An 11,615-nucleotide genomic window follows, 5' to 3' on the forward strand; every position below is an offset into this window, starting at 1 on the left:
CCTTACTATGAAAGGTCTTACTGTGGCAACCTGACCCTCAGGTCCTTCAGTAAGGATTGTCCGTTTGCTCCTCTGTTGCCTTCTCAAGGCGTGGCAACCTGGTTCTTAGTCCGGCACAGTGGCCCTAACCCCAGGGTCACTCGGTCCATATGCTCCTGACACCAACGTGGTGGACAGCAAATGGCATTTATTGAGGGGTCACAAGGGTTTTTATAGCTTGGGCGGTCAGTGTCATTTCCTTCTGCTCACGTCCGGCTGGGTGTGGCCAGGTACTGAGCAAAGGTCTGACTACGGGGGGTGGTGGGAGGGTGGTGTCCTGACTGACCGTACAGCCCAATTTCTTCCGCACGCATATCCCTAACTCTCCACACTCCTCATAGAGGTGGCAGCTCCTCCCATCCCAGAGATGACTTCATTGTTTGGTATCAGTTCCCAGCCCTGTGGCCACTCGGAGCGGGCAATGATGGTCACATCTGCTCTGGTATCTGCCACACTTGGAAGATAACTTTGTCCCCTTTGTTAAACAAGCCACACTCTATAAGAGCTCTGTCTTGGCCCACAATCTCTGCCTAATAAAACATAGGGTTTTCCGGCAACATGTCAGTCCAGGTGGGTATGAGAACAGCTTGGGCGATGGGTGTGCCTTTAGACAAAAACCAAGGTGGGTCTGCGCATAAGACAGTGACAGTAATCTCATTCCTTGGTCCCACAGTTTGGACTTCCAGAAGTACCTGTAAACTGTCCAGTCCATTAATAGAGTCCCCTATGATTAAAACGTCCCTTGGTCCATCAGAAGGTCCAAATTTACCAGTTGGAATTTGGTAGCTCGCCTCATCATCAAACTGGATGGAAAGGGTGCTTACCAGCATGCGTTGTGTCTCTGCCTGATCCTCTTAGTAGGTCTCGGAGAGTTGGCGCTCCTTCTCATAGTAGGTGTCATCATAGATGATATCTCAGTGCCTCAACTCTCCGAGATGGTGGGGAAAGAGAAATGGAATGGCTTGGCATTTGGTGTCATAGCGCAGAGCTGCCCTGCACTCAGTCACAAGTTTCCCTGGTTCCGCTGGTAAGACAGATGATGTTGGACCTGCTGGTGATATTGAAACTAGGGACAATGTCTAAAATGTTCCTTACAGTCTTGGCATGCAGCACAGGGACAACCAGTGGAGGAGTGTTTCTGCGAAAAGTCTTTATCACATTCCACCTGGAGGTGGCCTAGTTCACCACACTTAAAGCATTTCATACTTTGTTTCTTCTGTGCTATGAAAGCTTCAGCTACTCCTTTGTTGACTGCCAGGGCTACTATATGTTCTGTAGTTGTGAGACAGGTACAGGCTTCCACCATTTGCTGAATGGTGGGTTCAGGGTCTGGAGGGAATGCTCTTATAATTTTCTTGCATTCCGCATTCATGTTGGACACTGCTAGCTTCCTGAGCAGCTCCTCTCTAGCCCTTGGCTGTTCTCGTGGCCTTACTCCGAGCGGCTTTTGAAGGAGAAGCTTTGAGGAAGGTTGCAGCATTTCTACCATCCTGCCACGTGGCAACAAGGGGGAGCCGGCGAAGCAGTGAGGGCCACTGGAGCAGCGGGATGTTGTTACCTTGTTGTATTTCATATTTCTAGAGTCCCATACTGTTGTTATTATATTCTTAAAGTCCATACCTTCTAGCTGGTTTTCTACCATGTAGCTCTTCTCTTGTTGTGCAGTTCCTCGTGGCTTCACAGGGGTTCCTCCAGGGCTCTCAGCCCACCCCTTTTATCCCAGTTATCTTTACGAGCCACAGCTGCTGCCCAACTAAGGACTTCGCAGCTGTGGCTCATTTAGAATAGCTAGGACCCACTTATCCAATACATAGGACTCTCACTACATTTCCCCCTTTTTCTATTATTGACAGATATATTCAAATACAATATGGATGTTCAAGTACAATATATGCATTACAATACATGTTTTATCCCGAGACTCAATGGCCTCATACAACACACAAGTACAATACACATTCCCCCACGACTCAAAGGTCATGTACAACACACAGAGCTTCTTGCTCAAAGGCCATTTCTCGCGGCTCCTGGCTGCCACAGCTCCTTGATTCAATAGCTATGTTCTTCTGCTTAACTTCCACAGCTCTTCAGGCTGCTACAGCTCTCAGGCTGCATACCTCCATCACACTGGGGTCACCAATTGTTGTTATCTTATTGTTATTATCATATTTCTAGAGTCCCATACTGTTGTTATTATATTCTTAAAGTCCATACCTTCTAGCTGGTTTTCTACCATGTAGCTCTTCTCTGTAGCACAGTTCCTCATGGCTTTCACAGGGGCTCCTCCTGGGCTCTTGACCCACCCCTTTTATCCCAGTTATCTTTACGAGCCACAGCTGCTGCCCAACTAAGGACTTCGCAGCTGTGGGTCATTTAGAATAGCTAGGACCCACTTATCCAATACATAGGACTCTCACTACAGCGGGAGAGTACGGAAGGGGTAATGCTTCTAGTGGTTCTCACCTCTTTTCCTTCTTTTCTTCTGCTCCCTCTGTCTCTGAGGCTTCTGATACCTTAAAAACATTTACTCCCTGGGGCCAAATTTCTCCTGTCTAGCAGGAGACATATTCACTTTCCTCAGGATTGAGAGGTTCTTTTGTATTTACAAATATGTTTAAAGCTTGACAAATCCAACCCTCAAAAGACCCGTACCTAGCCAATAGACATGACTGGATCTTATTTCCTTTTTCGTCTACTCTATCATGCAATACCAAATAATTTTGACTTTATCTTTTCCTTTAGTACATGGATTACTATCCCGGTTAGCTAACTTAATTCCTAGGGGACTGTCCTGAGGGGTATCTGCCGACGCCTTTTTGCTCCCTTTCTTCCTCGGACCTGACTTGTTCCTTGTCCCATCTTCCCGGGACCTGACCTGCTCGTCCCTGATCCCTATTCCTTTGCTCTAATTCACTCCCCTGGCATCTTGGACACCATCCACTACTCACAGCTGTTTCCCACACAAAGCACAGAAAATCTTTCCTCTCCAGCAACACAATCCAGCTCCTTTCAGACAACAAGGCCAAACTCCAAAATAACAATTGACATAACCTACACTCATTCACTCACAGTCACTCTCTCTGCCCCTCTCTGGGCACTCCCATCTCTGGGCCAAGGAAATGCAGATAGGGCCTGGCACTTGCCCCGCACTCACTCTGTGTCCACGTCACCTCTCACTCTCGCTCACTCCACTATAATAACAGAATGGCAACACAACAATAAGGTACCTTTATTTTTAAATCACTTGCTAACCTTCACCCGTGGGTATTACTTATCAAGTAAAAATGCTCTAATTTAGGGCATATTATCAATACCTCAAATGTTATTGGCCAACCCCAAATGCTCTTGGATATAGGATCCTTAGGATGTTTTCCTAACCTTCAAATCCACACTTCCCGTCTGTAGGAATTTCCCTAGCCTTCAGTTCCACACATCCCATCTGAAGAAATTTTCCTAGCCTTCATGGACCCCAACCCTCAATCTGGCAACCTTTTGAAATCGGGGCCTTTTACTCTTGTCCAATATTTCCTAGTGGACTGCCTAGGAAATTGCTCCCTCTCCTGTCTCTATATTAGGGGTCCAACCTCTCCCTGGGACCGTGTCCCAGATACCCCTGGGGATCACTTAGTCTTTGCCGTTCGCCTCGTCTCTTTGCTGGCCGGTCTCCTCGCGGAGATACGGAACCGCAGCTAGAAACACAGATCCATACTTGCTTCACAGATCTGGACGGTCCAGTCCACGTCTCACACACACACCAGTCAATCCCCTGTACACCACCCCCTGCACAGTACTTACAGTCCCTTTTCTTGTCCGGGTCTTCATGCACAAGAATTGTTGGCTAGTTACCACGGTTTCTTAGGGAGTCTTTATCCTTCCCCCTTTCTTTTGCTTTATGAGTCCCTTCTTGTCCACAGGGTGTCAGCTTTCCATTGCTGATGATTCCAGAAGAAGCCAACCGAGCCGCCAAAATCGGTGAGGTGCGCCTCTCACTTGAACTCTCCGAGGGCCATGGAGACGAGGAGTCCATACGGAACGAGACCCCAATTGTGAGAAACAAAGCCCACTCTTAAGTTAAAATTTAAAGAAAATTTCATAAGAGACAATAGGGGACAAAGTCAATAAAGCAAAAGGAACAACATTGGGTGCTTAGCCCCAGCCATAGGCACACCAGTTGACACAGCAACACCCCTTATATACCCTGACTATTGCATCAGCCGAATACATATTTACAAACAGTCATACGTATTCAAACATTTTAACATAGTTCCTCCTCCTTCCTGCCTTTTTGGAGCATGTGCAGTTGTCCTAGTCGTGCTCATTTGTTACTTTTCGATACATTCAACAGGTTTTGATTCCTTCATTGGTTAAATGTACACATTACAACAACTCTTCACCAACATTAGTATCACAACCCAACATTCACATTAAAAGGACTCTAAACTTTTGCAAAACTTTTTTTTACAAAAGTCAGCATTATAAAACACATAGTATTCACTCTAACAATTGTAAAAGACAACACTAATATATTTATCACTTTTGGGAATTTAGCTGACTAGAGATTGGAAAAGTACAAGGCCGTGGTTAATTTCAAGTCTTGCACCTGCAAGATAGCGTGTCCTTGGGCCTAGCTGGGTATGATAACAAGTAGACAGAGAGACGTGGGAAATAGGGAATGTAGGCCCAAAGGAATGAGGAAGAGTTGATGGTATAGTTTAACCAATAGATCGCTTGGCTTACAGAATATTCATAAGCTTATTACTTGCTGTATAAGTGTCTGATGCTCTCTTCAATAAACGGAACTTGTTGAACACTCATATTGAGCGTCTGAGTTTTCCCTGCACCCGACAAATGGCTCATCCCTGACAAACGGATCATTCTGCAACATATCACAACTGTGATTGTAGTATGTTTCTGGATCCAGATTGCATTAATACATAGTTTTTAAAAGGTATTAGCTGTAAGATAATTATTTAATGTTACTTATATGCATTTCTTCGGTGTTTCATAGGTCATTCATGTTACCTATTCATTTGCAAGAACTTTCTCAACTTATATTAATAAAGGTTTGCTTGTAGGTGTTTTAGGAAAACCCTCCCAGTCAATGCTTGGGCCCTGGCCAAACTCTTGCCCTGTCTGGTTAGGAAAGTATACCATCAGATCCTGGTGTTTCTGCACTAAAAGTGTAATCAAGGTACTTTGACTTGCTGATTCAGTCTTACAAAAGCTGGACCCCCTTTTGAGGTAAACTTGGAAACTTTGTCCAGAAAAAGTTTTCCAGGTCCTCATTGTGAAACGGAGCTCCCCAGCGATTGCAGACTCTGGGTGATGGTAAAGTATTTAGGCAGTTGAAGATATTACCTTGCTTATTTTTGCTTGGTGTGTGCTTGTGTTTTATTAGATGTACATTTTTACTGTTTATAGTAAGAGAAGTGCATGTTATGTTACACATTTTCCTGAATTTGGTTGGTTGAAATATGTTCACATTACAGTTGTTAAAACATAAAAGAGGGCATGCAGAGATGGGTTATTCCCCCCACAAAAGTCTTACATGTCCTTACTTTTTTGAATTGCATTCAGAATGACCTAACCTCTGTTCAATGACATTTTTGTGAATCACAGGCTCACATAGCAAAAGCTCAAGTACTTGAGAAATGGGAAGGACCCTTTCTGTTGATACCCTGGGGGCGAAGATATGCTTGTGTTTCCACAGATTCCAGTCCACAATGGGTACCTGCAAGAGTGGTCTGACCAGCCTTGTTTACTCCAGCCTCATCGTGAGCTCATGGAGAAGCTGAGGGAAGAAGATGAATGGCGCTTTTTTGGTTCCGACAGTGGGCCAAACATGTTCTAATGTTGAGAGTTGACCTGGGGTGACTTTATGATGCTCGTATCCCCATTCATTAGAAATAAGTTTTGCACCTCTAAGACTGGTTCTGAAAGCAAAGAGGGGGGAAGAAGAAGCACGGAATTTGTTTTCAGAAACTCTCTGACTCCTCCACATTCCTGCTCCTGGATTATGTCGTCCGCAACACGGACAGACAGGGGGACAGAGCTCTCCTTTGCTTTTAGTTAGCTTTAGCTAGCTGAGGCAGAGAAGTTCCCTGGACGGTGAGGTTGTTTTTCCTTTTCTTTGGACCTGTTTAAACCTGCTCTGGACTGAACACCCAGAAGAGCACTGGGAGCTCACACCTGTGGCCCACTAGGCTGGGCCTGGGCCGTGGCATTTCCAGCACCGGAGGGACTGATAAGAGACTAAGTGAGCCAAGCTACAGCCCAAGAAGGGGACTTTGTGAGTTTGTCATCTCTTTTGGAGCAGCAAGAGGTTCTATTGTTTAATATTGTTCTTTTTTTTCTTTTTTTTTCTTTTTTTTTGTGCTGGTGAATGCTTTGCCTGTTAAATAAACAGTTTTTTCCACTTTTCTCCAAGGAAATCTTTTTTCCAGAAACAGTTGAGGGAGGGTCCACTTGGATTTGCTTTCTAGAGGAAACGCCTTTAGAGGTTTTTCTCCCAAAATTGCCCTAAACCAGGACAGGAGTGTTTTGGTTTGTAGTTCTTGTTTGTATAAAACAAAAAAGAGGGAATTGTGGGGAGAGATAGGATAGAATTGATTTACAGGCTGTGGGACACCTGCAGAAGCACAGAGAAGCTTGTCTCCACCTGATCTTGCGGGGAGGAGATGCCACACAGCAGAGCCCTGCAGAGAGGACCCTGCCGGAAGCTGCCAGACAAGCGAAGACCATGCGATCACCCCATACAAGGACATTAAGAAAGTGTGTTGCTGACGTGGCAATGTGTGATAGGTCACTTAGTGAGCATTACCATATAAGGAAATACTGTGTCTTGAAAAAGTATATAAAGCTAGCTTGCTTCTTTGAATAAACAATTCAGATTCCCTGCCAGTCTGAGTCCATGCCTCAGTCATTTACACCTCAGCACCCTTATAGTAAAGAATTTCTTCCTAATATCTAATTTAAACCTACCCTCCTTCAGGTTAGCTTTCCCTTCTGAAAGGGGAATAGATTGGTGGAGTTCAGCCCTATCATCTTTAAGGGAGGTTACTAACCAAGAGACTGAGGATTTATATGCCTCCCACTCTCAGACGCTAGAAGGGCACTTGGTGGATGAAGAGGAATGGGAATGGGTCCCTGTGAGGGGTAAAAATGGAAAAATCTGCCCCCCTCCATCATCCAGCCAAGTACCACTACAGAACAGGTATGAGATATTGGATCCAGAGATACAACTAGATGGTTTAGGAGAGAATTGTCTGCCTAGTGAACCTCCTAATTATGTTTCACCTGCAACACGAGTTATTACCTCTAGTACCAAGAAGAAAAGAAGGGTAATCGTCGTAGGTGATTCCCTCCTGAAAGGAACTGAAGGTCCTATATGTCGACCAGACCCATCCCACAGGGAAGTTTGTTGCCTCCCTGGGGCCCGGGTACAAAATATTACTGAGAGACTTCCTGGACTGATTCAGCCCTCTGATTATTATCCACTGCTGATAATTCAGGCTGGCAGTGATGAGATCGAGAAGAGGAGCATTAAGGTAATCAGGAAGGACTTTAGGGTACTGGGTCAGGTAATTGACAAGGCAGGAGCACAGGTAGTGATGTGCTCAGTCCCTTTGGTGGCGGAGGATAAAGATGGAAGAAATAGGAAAATTCGTATCATTAACAAGTGGCTTAAGGGTTGGTGTCATCGACATAATTTTGGATTTTATGACCATGGCGAAACTTTTACAGCATCTTCTTTGCTGGAATCAGATGGGGTACACCTCTCCGTTAAGGGCAAAAGGATTTTAGCTCATGAACTGGCAGACCTCATTGAGCGAGCTTTAAACTAAGCTTGAAGGGGGAATGGGAACCAGCTGAGCTAACTGGAAGCAGGCCCAAGAATTGTAAACGTAAGATAGGGGTGAACTCAGTTGCCCAGATGAAGTGCATGTATACAAATGCACGCAGTTTGGGCAATAAACAAGAAGAGCTGGAGGCCATGGTACAACTGCAAAGCTATGATGTAGTTGCCATCACGGAAACGTGGTGGGATGACTCATATAACTGGAGTACTACATTGGCTGGATACAGACTCTTCAGGAGAGATAGAAAAGGAAGAAGAGGAGGTGGCGTAGCTCTTTATGTTAAGCAAACCTTCGATGCCATTGAAATTGAAACAAAGGAAGAAGGTGTCGAATGTTTATGGATAAGAATTAAGGGGAAGGCCAACTACGCCGACATCACATTGGGAGTCTGTTATCGTCGACCTGATCAAGAAGAAGAAGTCGACGATCTATTCTATAAGCAGTTGTACAACGTTTCAAGAGCATCAACCCTTGTTCTTGTTGGTGACTTTAATCTACCAGATATCTGCTGGGAATTTAACACAGCAGTAAAGAGGCAATCAAGAAAATTCTTAGAAACTATGGAAGATAACTTTTTGTTACAGCTGGTAGATGAACCCACCAGGGAAGGGACTACATTAGATTTGTTATTTACAAACAGGGATGGGCTGGTGGGGGATGTGATGGTTGGAGGTCGTTTAGGGCAGAGTGATCATGAAATAATAGAGTTTTCAATACTTGGCGATATTAGGAGGAGCATGAGTAAAACTCGTACATTGGACTTCCGGAGGGCGGACTTTGGCCTGTTTAAGAGATTAATTCAGAGTGTCCCTTGGGAAGCCGCCCTTAAAAATAAAGGAGTTCAGGAAGGGTGGGCTTACTTCAAGGCAGAGATCTTGAAGGCGCAGGAACAAACCATTCCTGTATCCCGAAAGATCAGTCAACGGGCCAAACGTCCAGCCTGGCTGGGTAAGGAGATCTTGGAAGAGCTTAGGAATAAAAAGAGGACGTATCAGAGTTGGAAAAAGGGTCAGGTCTCCAAGGATGTATTCAAGAGGGCTGCTAGAGTATGCAGGAAAAAAATTAGGGAGGCCAAAGCCCAGTTTGAACTCAGGATAGCGACCGCTGTCAAGGATAACAAAAATGTTTTTATAAATATATTAATAGTAGGAAAAAAGGTAGGACCAGCCTTTGTTCCTTAATGGACACAGGTGGTAATTTAGTATTTACAGACGAGGAGAAGGCAGAAGTGTTTAATGCCTATTTTACCTCGGTTTTTAAAGAGAAGATGACTTGCCCTCAAGACTCCCATCCGTCTGGACTGGTAGATGGTTTTAGGGAACAGAATGGTCCCCACATTATCCAGGAAGAGGCTGTCATAGAACTATTGAAATGCTTGGACATTCACAAATCTATGGGACCAGACGGGATCCACCCCAGGGTGATGAGAGAGCTGGCAAATGAGATTGCAAAGCCACTCTCTATCATTTACCAACAGTCATGGATTACTGGTGAGGTTCCGGATGACTGGAAGCTGGCCAATGTGATATCCATTCACAAAAAGGGCGCAAAGGATGATCCTGGCAATTATAGAACAGTCAGTCTAACATCTATACCTGGCAAAATAATGGAACAGTTCATATTACGTGCCATCATGCAAAATTTGCAGGATGGCCAGGGTATCAGACCCAGCCAGCACGGATTTAGGAGGGGTAGATCATGTCTAACTAACCTGATCACTTTTTATGACCAGGTAACCCGGCTAGTGGATGCAGGGAAGGCTGTAGATGTTGTTTTTCTGGATTTCAGCAAGGCCTTCGACACTGTATCCCATAGCATACTCCTACACAAGCTAGCTGGCCGTGGTCTGGATAGGAATACCCTTTGCTGGGTTCAGAACTGGCTGGATGGCCGGGCCCAGAGAGTGCTGGTGAATGGTGTCACATCTAGCTGACGACCAGTCACCAGTGGTGTCCCTCAGCGGTCTGTGTTGGGACCAGCTTTGTTCAATATTTTTATAGACGATATGGATGAGGGCTTAGAGTCTTTTATTAGTAGTTTCGCTGATGATACCAAATTGGGAATGAGTGTAGATCAACTAGAGGGGTGTAGGGCTCTTCAGAGAGACTTGGAAAGGCTGGACATATGGACAGAATCAAACGGGATGAGCTTCAATAAGTCCAAGTGCCGAGTATTGCACTTCGGCCATAATAATCCCCTGTACCGATACAAGTTGGGGATGGAGTGGCTGGATAGTGCCCAGGTGGAAAGGGACCTGGGGGTGCTGGTTGACAGTCGATTGAATATGAGCCAGCAGTGTGCCCAGGTAGCCAAGAGGGCCAATGCCATCCTGGCCAGTATCAGAAATGGAGTGGCCAGCAGGAACAGAGAGGTCATTCTTCCCCTGTACTCCGCACTGGTGAGGCCTCACTTGGAGTATTGCATCCAGTTCTGGGCCCCTCACTTTAAGAGGGACATCGAGTTACTTGAGTGTGTCCAGAGGAGAGCAACGAAACTAATAAGGGGCTTGGAACACAAGCCATATGAAGAGAGACTGAGGGAGCTGGGGTTGTTCAGCCTGGAGAAAAGGAGACTAAGGGGTGACCTCATCACTCTCTACAACTTCCTGAAGGGTGGCTGTAGTGAGCTGGGGGTCGGCCTCTTTCTCCGGGCGACAATGGATAGAACAAGAGGACACAGTCTCAAGTTGCGTCAAGCTAGATGTAAGTTAGAAGTAAGAAGGAAATACTTCACAGAAAGAGTGGTCAGAAACTGGAATCATTTACCCAGTGAGGTGGTGGAGGCATCATCCCTTGAAGAATTCAAAAAAAGACTGGATGTGGCACTTGCTGCCATGATCTAGTTGAACAGTTAGAACATCGGCTGGACTAGATGATCTTATAGGTCTCTTCCAGTCTTGAAAATTCTGTGATTCTGTGATTCTGTGATTCTGTTAAGGTCATTCCCCCTTGTCCTATCACTACATGCTCTTGTGAAAAGTCCCTCTCCAGCCTTCTTATAGGGCCCCTTTAGGTACTGGAACGTTGCTATAAGATCTCCCTGAAGCCTTTGCTTCTTTGGGCTGAACAGCCTCAACTCAGCTTGTCTTCCTAGGAGAGGTGTTCCAGCCCTGTGGTCAACTCAGTGGCCCTCCCCTGGACTCATTCCAACAGGTCAATGTCTTTTGGAATGAGTCCAGAGGACTACTTGTATATCTCATGCCAGCTGTGTCCTGTTTGTCAGCACTTAGGAATCAGACAAGATCTATTATTTCAACATTGTGCCTTGCTCACTGTTAAGGAAACTTTCCTGTCTGCCCATCCAGGAGCCACTCTGGCAGTCACCCGCACCACCTGAGCTCGGAATGAAGCCCCTTCACAGCTGTACACCCTGTTGGAATACCAGGCTCTTTCTTGCTCCAAGGTCAGGGCGAATAAAACTCAGGAAACATTGTTTTTGAAGTCTCACTCTGAAGTTTATTATCCTTATCTATTACAAACTCATGAGATGTGAGCTCTTTCTAACAAGTCAAGAAAGTGCCCTAAAATGGTGTCTATTCAAGGCTATTTAAGTCCCAATTATCCAATAAGCAGTTGGCATCTATATTATTTATGCTTCTATAATCCAATTATGATCACCCAAAATCTGCAACGTGGACATCTTTCACCCAATTAGAGAAAACCACCCAGATTCATGAAGAAGGAAGAAGAAGGTGCAAAAAAGACAACTAACCCACAC

General features: G+C 45.3%; 1 pseudogene; it reads left to right on the forward strand.

Annotated features, from left to right (window-relative positions):
• The first annotated feature begins 597 nt into the window (after positions 1-597).
• On the forward strand, positions 598-10,808 carry LOC131095393 (uncharacterized; annotated as a pseudogene).
• Positions 10,809-11,615: the final 807 nt, after the last annotated feature.

Source organism: Melospiza georgiana, chromosome W (genome assembly GCF_028018845.1).
Source record: "Melospiza georgiana isolate bMelGeo1 chromosome W, bMelGeo1.pri, whole genome shotgun sequence".
Classification (NCBI taxonomy): Eukaryota; Metazoa; Chordata; class Aves; order Passeriformes; family Passerellidae; genus Melospiza; species Melospiza georgiana.